This window comes from Phyllobates terribilis, unplaced genomic scaffold (genome assembly GCF_046119375.1).
Source record: "Phyllobates terribilis strain yellow unplaced genomic scaffold, ASM4611937v1 Scaffold_1__5_contigs__length_1240528914, whole genome shotgun sequence".
NCBI classification, from domain to species: domain Eukaryota; kingdom Metazoa; phylum Chordata; class Amphibia; order Anura; family Dendrobatidae; genus Phyllobates; species Phyllobates terribilis.
In genome coordinates, this window is record NW_027362761.1 from 1,079,116,898 (window position 1) to 1,079,132,092 (window position 15,195).

Here is a 15,195-nt window from a genome sequence, read left to right on the forward strand (position 1 = left end):
CACCGGGCAGGCCCTGGCCTGGCTAAATCCTCTATGGGAGAGAGGAGACCCCCTGGTGTCCGACTTGCCTGCCTTTCTCACGGCTTTCCGGAAAGTCTTCGACGAACCTGGACGGAAGACCTCATCCGCATTATCTCTGCTACGCCTCCGTCAGGGAAGTCTCACCGTGGGCCAATATGCCATACGGTTCCGTACCCTTGCCTCGGAGCTGGCCTGGGATAACGACGCTCTGGTATCTGTCTTCTGGGAGGGTCTGTCCGGCCGTATTAAAGATGAACTTGCCGGTCGAGACATTCCTACCACTCTCGATGACCTAATAACTCTTGCCACCCGGATTGACCTACGGTTCCAGGAGCGTGCCAAAGAAGTCACCCGTGAGAGGAGGTTCCCACGTCTAGCTCCTACTTTTCAGAAATCCGTCACTCCCTCCGTTTCTCCCCAGGTACACTCTCCTGAGCCTTTGCAGGTCGACCAGACCAAGATGGTCAGAACCCGTCAGGACTTACGCCGTGCCGAGGGGAGCTGCTTCTACTGTGGCAGTAAGGAGCACCGGATCCGTACCTGCCCGGAGAGGTCGGGAAACGCCTGTGTCTAGGTTCGCTCAGAGAGGTCGACCTAGACAAGAATAAATCCTCTCCATCTCTGCTGCTGTCAGTCTCAATTATCTGCGGGGAGAATCGTTTTTTCGAACTAGCCCAACTCGACTCTGGAGCGGCCGGGAATCTTATTTCACAGGCCCTGGTAGAAAAATACCGCATTCCCACCAAACCTCTGGCTATACCATTATCTGTCGCTGCTGTGGATGGGGGCCTCTTACCACGTCCCATCCAACTCATCACCGAATCCGTAACTCTGCAGGTGGGAATGCTGCATTCTGAGAGCATCTCTTTTCATGTTCTGCCTGGACTCTCTCACGCCCTCTTACTAGGTCTACCTTGGCTCCAGAGACATGCACCCGTGCTTGACTGGCAGACCGGAGAAGTCCTTCGCTGGGGACAGGACTGTCATAAGACTTGTTTGGTTCCTGTTCATCCCGCCCGTCCTTCTCCTACCCCAACTAATCTACCTGGACTTCCGATTCCCTATTGGTCATTTGCTGATGTCTTTAATAAAAAGGAGGCAGAGACATTACCCCCTCATAGACCATACGACTGTCCTATCGACCTGTTACCCGGTACTACGCCTCCCCGTGGGCGTATTTACCCATTGTCCGCTGCTGAGACCCGGTCGATGTCCGAATATATTGAGGAGAATTTGGCCAGGGGATTCATCCGGAAATCTACCTCCCCGGCGGGAGCAGGCTTCTTTTTCGTAAAAAAGAAGGACGGCTCTCTCCGTCCCTGTATAGACTATAGAGGCCTTAACCAGATCACGGTGAAGAATAAGTACCCCCTTCCGCTCATTCCAGAATTATTTGATCGTCTGAGGGGGGCTAGAATCTTCACCAAACTGGACCTCCGTGGGGCGTACAACCTGGTCCGTATCCGTCAAGGGGATGAATGGAAGACTGCATTCAACACCCGGGATGGCCACTATGAATATCTGGTAATGCCCTTTGGTCTCTATAACGCTCCGGCCGTCTTTCAAGAGTTGGTCAATGACATCTTCTGGGACCTTCTCTACTCCTGCGTAGTGGTGTACCTGGACGACATCTTGGTCTTCTCTCCGGATTCCAGACTCACCGGAGAGACGTTCGTCAGGTCCTGCTCAGGCTCAGGCAGAATCACCTCTTCGCTAAATATGAGAAGTGCCTCTTTGAGCAGACCTCGCTTCCGTTTTTGGGCTACATTATTTCTCAGACCGGCCTACGAATGGATCCAGAGAAACTGTCTGCCATCGAGAAATGGCCCCGACCGGAGGGGTTGAAGGCCATTCAGCGGTTCCTGGGCTTCGCCAACTACTACCGCCTCTTCATACCGCACTTCTCTTCCCGGACTGCCCCAATTTCCGCGCTCACCCGTAAGGGCACTAATCCCAGAGAGTGGCCGCCCGAAGCAGAGGAGACCTTTCTTTCCTTAAAACAGGCCTTCTCTTCCGCCCCGGTGCTGCATCGCCCAGATGGCAACAAGCAGTTCTTCCTGGAGGTTGACGCCTCCTCCTCTGGAGCCGGAGCGGTACTTACCCAAAAATCATCTTCCGGGAGAATGGTAACTTGTGGCTTCTTCTCCAAACTCTTCTCCTCTTCTGAGCGCAACTATTCCATTGGAGATCGAGAGTTATTGGCCATCAAGCTGGCATTGGAGGAGTGGCGTTACCTGCTCGAAGGGGCTCTTCACCCGGTAATAATTTACACTGACCACAAGAACTTGGCTTACCTCCAGCATGCCCAGAGACTTAACCCGCGCCAAGCTCGGTGGTCCTTGTTTTGTGCTCGCTTTGATTTTATTCTTCATTTTCGCCCGGCTGACAAAAACATCAAGGCGGACGCCTTATCCCGATCCTTTCTGGTGTCTGATCTCGAGGAAGAACCGAAACACATCATCGATCCCGCCAGAGTAATGCAGGTGGCTCCCGTGAGTCTAAATCGTCTCCCTCCCGGTAAGACGTTCGTATCAGTACCTGATCGGGAGAAGATCCTACACTGGGGTCACTCGTCTAAACTAGCTGGCCACGCCGGTCAGAAAAAGACCCTCCAGCTTATTACCCGGCACTACTGGTGGCCTACCCTGCACAAGGACGTAATAGACTTTGTTTCTGCCTGTGTGTCCTGCGCCCGCAACAAGGTTCCGAGACATCTGCCAGCCGGTCGCCTCCTTCCTCTCCCAGTACCTGCTGCCCCCTGGCAGCATATAGCAATGGACTTTATAACTGATCTCCCCGTCTCTGCCGGTTGTACGGTCATTTGGGTGGTCGCTGACCGCTTTTCCAAGATGGCTCATTTCGTTCCCCTGCCAGGCCTCCCGTCTGCACCCGAGCTGGCTAAAGACTTTATCCGCCACATCTTCCGTCTTCATGGCCTGCCCCTCCACATCGTGTCGGATCGTGGGGTACAGTTCACCTCACGCTTCTGGAGAGCCACTTGTAAACTGCTAGACGTCACCCTGGACTTCTCCTCCGCTTACCACCCACAGTCTAATGGTGAAGTGGAGCGGATCAATCAGAACCTGACCAGTTACCTCCGGCACTTCATTAATGCCCACCATTCAGACTGGGTGGATCTCCTGCCATGGGCCGAATTTTCTTACAACAATCACGAGAGCGAATCTTCCTCCAAATCCCCGTTTTTTGTAGTCTTCGGTCAGCATCCTCGGATCCCATTTCCCGTCTCCACCTCGGTGGACAATCCGGCTGCGGAATCTCTTGTTAACAAATTTTCCTCCATATGGGAGAGTACCCGATCCGCACTCCTTCTGTCATCCGAGCGTATGAAAAGACATGCTGACAAAAAACGTCTGGATCCTCCTCAATTCCGTCCAGGGGATAAGGTCTGGCTCTCGTCCAAGTATGTCCGGCTCAAGTTTCCTTCCTATAAGTTAGGGCCTCGGTTCATCGGTCCTCTGGAGGTCATCAGTCAGATCAACCCGGTGGCCTATAAATTGAAACTCCCGGCCAACTTGCGGATCCCTAACTCCTTCCATGTATCTCTCCTCAAACCTGTGGTACTTAACTCTTTTTCCAAGTCTACAGGTACGCCTCCTGCTCCGGTTTCCGCTGAAAACGAATTTGAGGTAGAGAACATTCTGGCCACCAAAAGGGTAAGAGGGAAGACCTTTTTTCTAGTAGATTGGAAGGGGTTTGGTCCTGAAGAGAGAACCTGGGAGCCCCGGGAGAACATCCATGCCCCTCTCATCCTAGCTAAATTTCTCTCTGGCCTAAAAAAGGGGGGGCCTAAAGGGGGTGGTACTGTAGCGCTGGCGTCCCTGCCCTCTGCTAGGCAGGGACGCTGTTCCCCTCACCCCTCTGCTCCGAGCCCGGCGTCCTCCTCTCGCTCTGCTGGCAGCGCGCGCTCCTTCCCGGCCACTGTGCTTAGGGCTCCCTCCCTCTCCCTCACAGTGGCTCCCTCCCTCTTAAAGGGGCAGCGCGCGCCGTCCTAAGGAGTCCCCGGCCAATGGCCGGAGGACTTCACCATATATAAGGCACCTCCTCCAAAATGGAGGTGCCCGAGCAATGTTGTTGCACTGTTCACTACTCTGCTTCAGCCCTCAGGTCCCGTTGCCAGTTACCTGCCAGATTCCTGCCAGTTTACTGTCTGATTCTTGCCTGATATTCCGCTTACCTGCCTGCTAGCCTGAGGTCCGACGGTCTGCCTACCGACTCCTGTCAGTCTGTCTATGGACCAGCTTGCCCGCTCACCTGGGAGCGCACATCTGCTACCTGCCTGCTAGCCTACCTGGAGGCTCCGCCGTCACGTGCTGTGACCACCTGCCATTCCAGAGACTCCTGCCCGCTCACCTGGGAGCGCACACCTGCTACCTGCCTGCTAGCCTACCTGGAGGCTCCGCCGTCACGTGCTGTGACCACCTGCCATTCCAGAGACTCCTGCCCGCTCACCTGGGAGCACACACCTGTTACCTACCTGCTAGCCTACCTGGAGGCTCCGCCGTCACGTGCTTTGACCACCTGCCATTCCAGAGACTCTCGCTTGCTCACCTGGGAGCACACATCTACCATCTGCCTGCTAGCCTACCTGGAGGCTCTGCCATCACAGGTCGTACCTACCCTTTACCCAGAGACTGCCCCGGTCACTTGCCGTGACTTCCTGCCCGTTCATCCAGAGACTGCCCCGGTCACTTGCCGTGACCTCCTGCCCGTTCATCCAGAGACTGCCCCGGTCACTTGCCATGACCTCCAGCCCGTTCACTCAGAGACTGTCCCGGTCACCTGCTGTGACCGCCTGCCCGTCTTCCCTGGTCGCCACCCGCTCCCTTACAAGGACCGCCCCCTTGTATAGTAGCTCAGAGGTTCCGCCTCCCAGACCCGTTACAGTACTAATACATATCAGGCTCTTAAAGCCCAGGGCGCAGATACAGTACAGACCAAAAGTTTGGACACACCTTCTCATTTAAAGATTTTTCTGTATTTTCCTGACTATGAAAATTGTACATTCACACTGAAGGCATCAAAACTATGAATTAACACATGTGGCATTATATACTTAACAAAAAAGTGTGAAACAACTGAAAATATGATTTATATTCTAGGTTCTTCAAAGTAGCCACCTTTTGCTTTGATGACTGCTTTGCACACTCTTGGCATTCTCTTGATGAGCTTCAAGAGGTAGTCACCGGAAATGGTTTTCACTTCACAGGTGTGCCCTGTGAGGTTTATTAAGTGGGATTTCTTGCCTTATAAATGGGGTTGGGACCACCAGTTGTGTTGTGCAGAAGTCTGGTGGATACACAGCTGATAGTCCTTCTGAATAGACTGTTAGAATTTGTATTATGGCAAGAAAAAAGCAGCTAAGTAAAGAAAAACGAGTGGCCATCATTACTTTAAGAAATGAAGGTCAGTCAGTCCAAAAAATTGGGCAAACTTTGAAAGTGTCCCCAAGTGCAGTTGCAAAAACCATCAAGCGCTACAAAGAAACTGGCTCACATGAGGATCGCCCCAGGAAAGGAAAACCAAGAGTCATCTCTGCTTCTGAGGATAAGTTTATCCGAGTCACCAGCCTCAGAAATTGCCGGTTAACAGCAGCTCAGATTAGAGACCAGGTCAATGCCTCACAGAGTTCTAGCAGCAGACACATCTCTTCAACAACTGTTAAGAGGAGACTTTGTTTAGCAGGCACTCATGGTAAAATAGCTGCTAGGAAACTACTGCTAAGGACAGGCAACAAGTAGAAGAGACTTGTTTGGGCTAAAGAGCACAAGGAATGGACATTAGACCAGTGGAAATCTGTGCATTGGTCTAATGAGTCCAAATTTGAGATCTTTGGTTCCAACCACTGTGTCTTTGTGCGACGCAGAAAAGGTGAACGAATGGACTCTACATGCCTGGTTCCCACCGTGAAGCATGGAGGAGGAGGTGTGATGGTGTGGGGGTGCTTTGCTGTTGACACTGTTGGGGATTTATTCAAAATTGAAGGCATACTGAACCAGCATGGCTACCACAGCATCTTGCAGCGGCATGCTATTCCATCCAGTTTGCGTTTACTTGGACAATCTTTTATTTTTCAACAGGACAATGACCCCAAACACACCTCCAGGCTGTGTAAGGGCTATTTGACCAAGAGGGGGAGTGATGGGGTGCTACGCCAGATGACCTGGCCTCCACAGTCACCAGACCTGGACCCAATCGAGATGGTTTGGAGTGAGCTGGACCGCAGAGTGAAGGCAAAAGGGCCAACAAGTGCTAAGCATCTCTGGGAACTCCTTCAAGATTGTTGGAAGACCGTTTCCGGTGACTACCTCTTGAAGCTCATCAAGAGAATGCCAAGAGTGTGCAAAGCAGTCATCAAAGCAAAAGGTGGCTACTTTGAAGAACCTAGAATATAAGACATATTTTCAGTTGTTTCACACTTTTTTGTTAAGTATATAATTCCACATGTGTTAATTTATAGTTTTGATGCCTTCAGTGTGAATGTACAATTTTCATAGTCAAGAAAATACAGAAAAATATTTAAATGAGAAGGTGCGTCCAAACTTTTGGTCTGTACTGTACGTATTAATACGTCTTGGGCTTTAACCCCTTAATAACATCTGACGTACTAATACGCGTCTGTGCCCTGGGACTTAAGAGCCAGACCCGTATTAGTACGTCATCGCGATCGCGCGCGCACACAGGCTGTGCGGGCGCGATCGCCGCCGGGTGTCAGCTGATTGTCACAGCTGACACCCGGTACTATGTGCAGGGAGCGGTCCTGCACCGCTCCCAGCACATTAACCCCCGCGATGCTGCGATCGAAGTCGATCGCGGCATTGCGGGGGCAAGGGGAGGTGATCGGCGATACTCACCTCCTCTTCCGGCTTCCAGCGCAGTCTGCAAAGGCTTCCCGGGTGTTGCCATGACGACCCGATGTCATCATGACAACATCCGGGTCACCAGAGAGCAGGAAGATTGCTTGGACATGCGCAGTGCATCTCCAAGCAATCTTCACACTGTGCACTTCTGACAGCCTTCATGGCATAGGGATGGTGCTCCATTCCTGTGCCATGCAGGCGATCAGAAAAAAAAAAGTGAAAGTCCCAGAGTGGGACAAAGTAATAAAGTGTATAAACTGTGTGAAAGTGAAAAAAAAAAAAATGTGCAAAAATATTATAAAAAAATAAAAAAAATAATACACCAAAAATAAAAATATAATGTACCCATCAATAAATATTATTATAAAAAAAAAAACAATAAAAGTACACATATTTGGTATCGCCGCGTCCGGAACAACCTGACCTATAAAACTGTCACACTAGTTAACCCCTTCAGTGAACACGGTAAAAAAAAAAAAAAAAAAAACGAAGCAAAAAACAATGCTTTATCACCATACCGCCAAACAAAAACTGGAATAACACGCGATCAAAAAGACGCATATAAAGAAAAATGATAGAGCTGAAAACGTCATCTCGTCCCGCAAAAAACAAGCCGCCATACAGCTCCATCAGCCGAAAAATAAAAAAATTATAGCTCTCAGAATAAAGCGATACTAAAAAATATTTTTTTCTATAAAATAGCTTTTATTGTGTATAAGCGCCAAAACATAGAAAAATGATACTAATGTGGTACCGCTGTAAACGTACTGACCCGAAGAATAAAGCTACCTCATCAATTTTACCACACGCGGAACAGAATTAAAAAAAAAAAAAAAAACAATTCCTGAATTGTTGGTTTTTGTTTATTCTGCCTCCCAAAAATCGGAATAGAAAGCGATCAAAAAATGTCACGTGCCTGAAAATGGCACCAATAACAACGTCAAGTCATCCCGCAAAAAACGAGCCGTCACATGACTGTCTGCCAAAATCTGGAAAAATTATAGCTCTCAAAATATGGCGATGCAAAAACTAGATTTTACAAAAAATGCGTCTTTTAGTGTGTGACAGCTGTCAGTCATAAAAACCCCATATGATTCTGGCATTGCTGTAATCACACCGACCCGAAGAATAAAGTCGTCTAATCACTTATACCGCACAAGGAACGGCGTCAAAAATAAACTCTTGGGTTAGGATTGGGCTAGGGTTAGGGCTGGGTTTGGGGCTAGGGTTGTGCTGGGGCTAGGGATGTGCTGGGGCTAGGGTTGTGCTGGGGCTAGGGTTGTGCTAGGGTTAGGGTTGTGCTAGGGCTAGGGTTGTGCTAGGGCTAGGGCTGGTGTTGGGATTTTTTTCAAAAGTAAGAAAAAAAGATGACGATATGGCGACTAGTGTTGAGAGCAAGTGCTCGCTACTTGAGTTTGCATAGGGTGCTCTGGTATGCATTGAGTATCGTGGGTATTTGAGTGACATGCTCGAGTCTCTGCCCCATATGCTTCGCGGCCAAAAAACTTTACGGGGATTGCCTGCCATGCACGAGCGATCCCCGCATGTTTTTTTTTGGGTGTCTAATAACCGTGAAACATGCGGAGCAGGGACTCGAGCATGTCACTCGAGCACACGCTGTACATGGTGCATACCTGAGTACCCGATGCAAACTCAAGTAGCGAGCACTTGCGCTCAAGAATAATGACAACTTATTCAATATGATGACCTAATGTAAACAAATTCTGTGCCGTACCTCTGGGTTCAAAATGTTCACTATACACCTTAATAAAATCCTTGAGGGGTATAGTTTCCAAAATGGGGACACTTGTGGGGGAGCTCCACTGTTTAGGCACATCACGGGCTCTCCAAACGCGACATGGTGTCCGCTAACAAATTGAATGGAAAATCGGCTCAAATTGTTAGCGGACGCCATGTTACGTTTGGAGAGCCCCTGTGTGCCCAAACATTGGAGCTCCCCCACAAGTGACCCCATTTTGGAAACTAGACCCCCCAAGGCACCTATCTAGATGCATAGTGAGCACTTGGAATCCCCAGGTGCTTCACAAATTGATTCGTAAAAATGAAAAAGTGAAAAAAAAAACACTTTTTCATTTTTATGAATCAATTTGTGAAGCATCTGGGGTTCCAAGTGCTCACTATGAATCTAGATAGGTGCCTTGGGGGGTCTAGTTTCCAAAATGGGGTCACTTGTGGGGGAGCTCCAATGTTTGGGCACACAGGGACTCTCCAAATGCAACATGATATCCGCTAACAAATTGTCGGCTCAAATTGTTAGCGGATATCATGTTGCATTTGGAGAGTCCCTGTGTGCCCAAACATTGGAGCTCCCCCACAAGTGACCCCATTTTGGAAACTAGACCCCCCAAGGCACCTATCTAGATGAATAGTGAGCACTTGGAACCCCAGGTGCTTCACAAATTGATTCATAAAAATGAAAAAGTGTTTTTTTTTTCACTTTTTCATTATTACGAATCTATTTGTGAAGCACCTGGGGGTTCCAAGTGCTCACTATGCATCTAGAAAGGTGCCTTGGGGGGTCTAGTTTCCAAAATGGGGTCACTTGTGGGGGAGCTCCAAAGTTTGGGCACAGAGAGGCTCTCCAAACGCAATGTGGTGTCCGCTAACAATTTGAGCCGATTTTCCATTCAATTTGTTAGCGGATACCATGTTGCATTTAGAGAGTCCCTGTGTGCCCAAACATTGGAGCTCCCCCACAAGTGACCCCATTTTGGAAACTAGACCCCCCAAGGCACCTATCTAGATGCATAGTGAGCACTTGGAACCCCTAGGTGCTTCACAAATTGATTCGTAAAAATGAAAAAGTGTTTTTTTTTTCACTTTTTCATTATTACGAATCAATTTGTGAAGCACCTGGGGGTTCAAAGTGCTCACTATGCATCTAGAAAGGTGCCTTGGGGGGTCTAGTTTCCAAAATGGGGTCACTTGTGGGGGAGCTCCAAAGTTTGGGCACAGAGTGGCTCTCCAAACGCAATGTGGTGTCCGCTAACAATTTGAGCCGATTTTCCATTCAATTTGTTAGCGGATACCATGTTGCATTTAGAGAGTCCCTGTGTGCCCAAACATTGGAGCTCCCCCACAAGTGACCCCATTTTGGAAACTAGACCCCCCAAGGCACCTATCTAGATGCATAGTGAGCACTTGGAACCCCTAGGTGCTTCACAAATTGATTCGTAAAAATGAAAAAGTGGTTTTTTTTTCACTTTTTCATTATTACGAATAAATTTGTGAAGCACCTGGGGGTTCCAAGTGCTCACTATGCATCTAGAAAGGTGCCTTGGGGGTTCTAGTTTCCAAAATGGGGTCACTTGTGGGGGAGCTCCAAAGTTTGGGCACAGAGGGGCTCTCCAAACGCAATGTGGTGTCCGCTAACAATTTGAGCCGATTTTCCATTCAATTTGTTAGCGGATACCATGTTGCATTTAGAGAGTCCCTGTGTGCCCAAACATTGGAGCTCCCCCACAAGTGACCCCATTTTGGAAACTAGACCCCCCCAAGGCACCTATCTAGATGCATAGTGAGCAGTTGGAACCCCCAGGTGCTTCACAAATTGATTCGTAACAATGAAAAAGTGTTTTTTTTTTCACTTTTTCATTTTTACGAATCAATTTGTGAAGCACCTGGGGGTTGCAACTGCTCACTATGCATCTAGATAGGTGCCTTGGGGGGTCTAGTTTCCAAAATGGGGTCACTTGTGGGGGAGCTCCAATGTTTGGGCACACAGGGGCTCTCTAAACGCAACATGGTGTCCGCTAATTATTCAAGCAAATTTTACAATCAAAAAGTCAAATGGCGCTCCTTCCCTTCCGAGCCCTACAGTGCGCCCAAACAGTGTTTTTTCCCCAAATATTGGGTATCTGCGTGCCCAGGGGAAATTGCACAACAAATTTTGCGGTCCATTTTTTCTTGTTACCCCTGTGAAAATAAAAAAATTGGGTCTAAAATAACATTTTTGTGAAAAAAGTTAAATGTTCATTTTTTTCTTCCACATTCAAAAAATTCCTATGAAGCACCTGAAGGGTTAATAAAGTTCTTGAATGTGGTTTTGAGCACCTTGATGGGTGCAGTTTTTAGAATGGTGTCACTTTTGGGTACTTTCTGTCATAAAGACCTCTGAAAGTGACTTCAAATGTGATGTGGTCCCTAAAAAAATGGTTTTGTAAATTTTGTTGGAAAAATGAGAAATCGCTGGTCAACTTTTAACCCTTATAGCTCCCTAACAAAAAAAAATTTTGGTTCCAAAATTGTGCTGATGTAAAGTAGACATGTGGGAAATGTTATTTATTAACTCTTTTGTGTGACATATCGCTCTGATTTCAGGGCTTAAAAATTCAAATTTTGAAAATTGCAAAATTTTCAAAATTTTCGCCAAATTTCCGTTTTTTTCACAAATAAACGCAAGTGATATCGAAGAAATTTTTCCACAATCATGAAGTACAATATGTCACGAAAAAACAATCTCAGAATCAGGGGGATCCGTTGAAGCGTTCCAGAGTAATTACCTCATAAAGTGACAGTGGTCAGAATTGTAAAAATTGGCCCGGTCATTAACGTGCAAACCACCCGCGGGGCTTAAGGGGTTAAAGGGGTTAAAATCTGAAATGTTGGCCTACTGAAATGTATGTTCAGTAAATGCCCTCTATACTTGGTCGGGGCTCCTTTTGCATCAATTACTGCATCAATGCGGCGTGGCATGGAGGCGATCAGCCTGTGGCACTGCTGATGTGTTATGGAAGCCCAGGTTGCTTTGATAGCAGCCTTCAGCCCGTCTGCATTGTTGGGTCTGGTGTCTCTCATCTTCCTCTTGACAATTCCCTTATAGATTCTCTATGGAGTTAAGGTCAGGCGAGTTTGCTGGCCAATCAAGCACAGTGATACTGTTGTTTTTAAACCAGATATTGGTACTTTTGGCAGTGTGGACAGGTGCCAAGTCCTGATGGAGAATGAAATTTTCATCTCCAAAAAGCTTGTCGGCAGAGGGAAGCATGAAGTGCTCTAAAATTTCCTGGTAGATGGCTGCGCTGACTTTGGTCTTGATTAGAGATGAGCGGTGTTCGACTAGAACTGTTCGCCAATCTCAAATTCGAGCTGTTTTGGGCGGTGTTCGAGTTGTTCCACGAACCCGAACGATTTGCAAAAAATTCGGCTGTTCGAGGTTATGTTCGATAACTGTTCGTGCACCAAAAGCTTGTCCTGCATGTCTGGCGCTATTTAGAGCACCAATCATGCAGGGATTGTCTGCCACTCACTGTAATGCCACAGCCATGGTGGTTGTGGCATTACAGTGGTTGCCCAAATCGATGGGAACAGTGCCAACAGTGAAACATGAAAAGCCGGCAATTCAGCAGCGGCATACACCTGTACCCGACAATTTAGAACCGAAAGAATAGGGCATCACACATAGATTAGATAGATAGAAACATGTCAGCCACATATATACGAAGTACAGTGAAAGTGTTGCTTACTGTACTTGTCATTTAGCGTAAAGGATTTATCAAAAAAAATAATAGTGTTTTCATGCACTGTCTCTTTAAAAAAGCCGGCCGGCAATTCAGCAGCGGTACCCGACAATTTATAACAGACAGAATAGAGCTTCACACATAGATTAGATAGATAGAAACATGTCAGTCACATATATATGAAGTACAGTGATAGTGTTGGTTACTGTACTTGTCATTTAGTATTAAAATAAAGGATTTATTATTAAAAAAATTGGCGTGGGGTTCCCCTTAATTTTAGGCTCTAGCGGAGGTTAAGCAGACGGCTGGGGCAGATGTTTGAAGCCTGGGAAGGGGGTAATACCCACGGAGCTTCCCAGGCTACTAATATCAGCCCCCAGCTGAATACATAGCCTTTACTAGCTATTAAAATGGGGGACACCCCAAAAAAAATGACGTGGGGTCCCCCCTAATTTAATAGCTAGCAAAGGCTAGGCAGACAGCTGGGGGCTGATATTAATAGCCCAGGAAGGGAGCCATGAATATTGGCCCCCTCCCAGGCTAGAAACACCAGCCGTCAGCCGCCCCAGAAATGGCGCATTCATAGGATGCGCCAATTCTGGCACTTAGCCTCGCTCTTCCACGCTGCCCTGGTGCGGTGGCAGGGGGTAATAGGGTTGGGGTTGATGTCAGCTTATAATGCCAGCTGACATCAAGCCCAGGTTAGTAATGGAGAGGCGTCTATAAGACACCCCCATTACTAACCCCATAGTCAAAGTTAAAAAAAACACAAACACCCAGAATAAAGTCCTTTAATTGAAATAAAGACACAATCCTTTATTGTTCTAAATTAAACCATACTTACCATCACGCCCATTCCAGCTGAAGCCAACGATCTCCTGCAATAAAAGAAAAATAATAAAGCAACCTCATCCTTACCTTTCCATGGTTCCCACGACAGCTTCAGCTCTGCTACATCGAGATGACAGGCTGGACCGCAGCAGAACGCTGCCATCTAGCCTCTCATCCCGCAGACACTGAGAAGCGCAGGCTTGCTTGCGCTGCTCAGCGTCTCTCTGTGACGACATCCAGATGAGCCGAGTTCATGTCCAATGAACTCGGCTCACCTCATGCACGTCACTGACAGCGTGGGAAAATTCTCACGCTGAAGCGGTGAGTGCAGGAGAATTCTCCCACGCTGTCAGTGACGTGCATAAGGTGAGCTCATGTCCAATGAACTCAGCTCACCTCCTGCACTTCACTGACAGCGTGGGAGAATTCTCCTGCACTCAGCGCTTCAGCGTGAGAATTCTCCCACGCTGAAGCGCTGAGTGCAGGAGAATTTTCCCACGCTGTCAGTGACGTGCATAAGGTGAGCTCATGTCCAATGAACTCAGCTCACCTCCTGCACGTCACTGACAGCGTGGGAGAATTCTCCTGCACTCAGCGCTTCAGTGTGAGAATTCTCCCACGCTGAAGCGCTGAGTGCAGGAGAATTTTCCCACGCTGTCAGTGACGTGCATGAGGTGAGCCGAGTTCATTGGACATTAACTCGGCTCATCTGGATGTCCTCACAGAGAGACACTGTGGAGCGCAAGCAAGCCTGCGCTTCTCAGTGTCTGCGGGATGAGAGGCTGGATGGCAGCGTTCTGCTGCGGTCCAGCCTGTCATCTCGATGTAGCAGAGCTGAAGCTGTCATGGGAACCATGGAAAGGTAAGGATGATGTTGCTTTATTATTTTTCTTTTATTTCAGGAGATCGTTGGCTTCAGCTGGAATGGGCGTGATGGTAAGTATGGTTTAATTTAGAACAATAAAGAATTGTGTGTTTATTTCAATTAAAGGACTTTTTTCTGGGTGTTGTGTTTTTTTTAAATACTTTACTAGAAATTCATGGTGGTCATGTCTAATATTGGCGTGACCTCATGAATTTCGGGCTTAGGGCCAGCTGATAATGCCAAGCTGGCCCTAACCCCTTTATTACCCAGTGAGCCACCGCACCAGGGCCCTGGATGAGTTGGGTACAGCGCCAGAAGATGGCGCTTCTATGAACGCGCCATTTTCCGGGGTGGCTGCGGACTGCAATTTGTAGCGGGGGGGGGGCCCAGAAAGCTTGGGTCTCCCTGCGCTGCAGATTCCAGCCCCCAGCTGCCTAGTTGTACCTGGCTGGACACAAAAATAGGGCGAAGCCCCACGTACTTTTTTTTTAATTATTTCATGAATTTCATGAAATAATTAAGAAAAAAAGGCCTTCCCTATATTGTTGTGTCCGGCCAGGTACAAATAGGCAGCTGGTGGTTGGGGGCAGCCCGTTCCTGCCTGCTGTACCTGGCTGGACACAAATATAGTGCGAAGCCCCACGTCAATTTTTTTTAAATTATTTCATGAATTTCCTGAAATAATTTAAAAAAATTGAAGTGGGGCTTCGCACTATATTTGTGTCCAGCCAGGTACAGCAGGCAGGAACGGGCTGCCCCCATCCACCAGCTGCCTATTTGTACCTGGCCGGACACAACAATATAGGGAAGGCCTTTTTTTCTTAATTATTTCATGAAATTCATGAAATAATTAAAAAAAAAGTACGTGGGGCTTCGCCCTATTTTTGTGTCCAGCCAGGTACAACTAGGCAGCTGGGGGCTGGAATCTGCAGCGCAGGGAGGCCCAAGCTTTCTGGGCCCCCCCCGCTACAAATTGCAGTCCGCAGCCACCCCGGAAAATGGCGCGTTCATAGAAGCGCCATCTTCTGGCGCTGTACCCAACTCATCCAGGGCCCTGGTGCGGTGGCTCACTGGGTAATAAAGGGGTTAGGGCCAGCTTGGTATTATCAGCTGGCCCCAA

General features: G+C 48.2%; 1 protein-coding gene across 2 annotated transcripts in view; it reads left to right on the plus strand.

Moving 5' to 3' along the window:
- Positions 1-15,195, plus strand: part of CORIN (corin, serine peptidase) — a 506,461-nt gene that overhangs the window by 38,172 nt on the left and 453,094 nt on the right. The window lies entirely within an intron of this gene.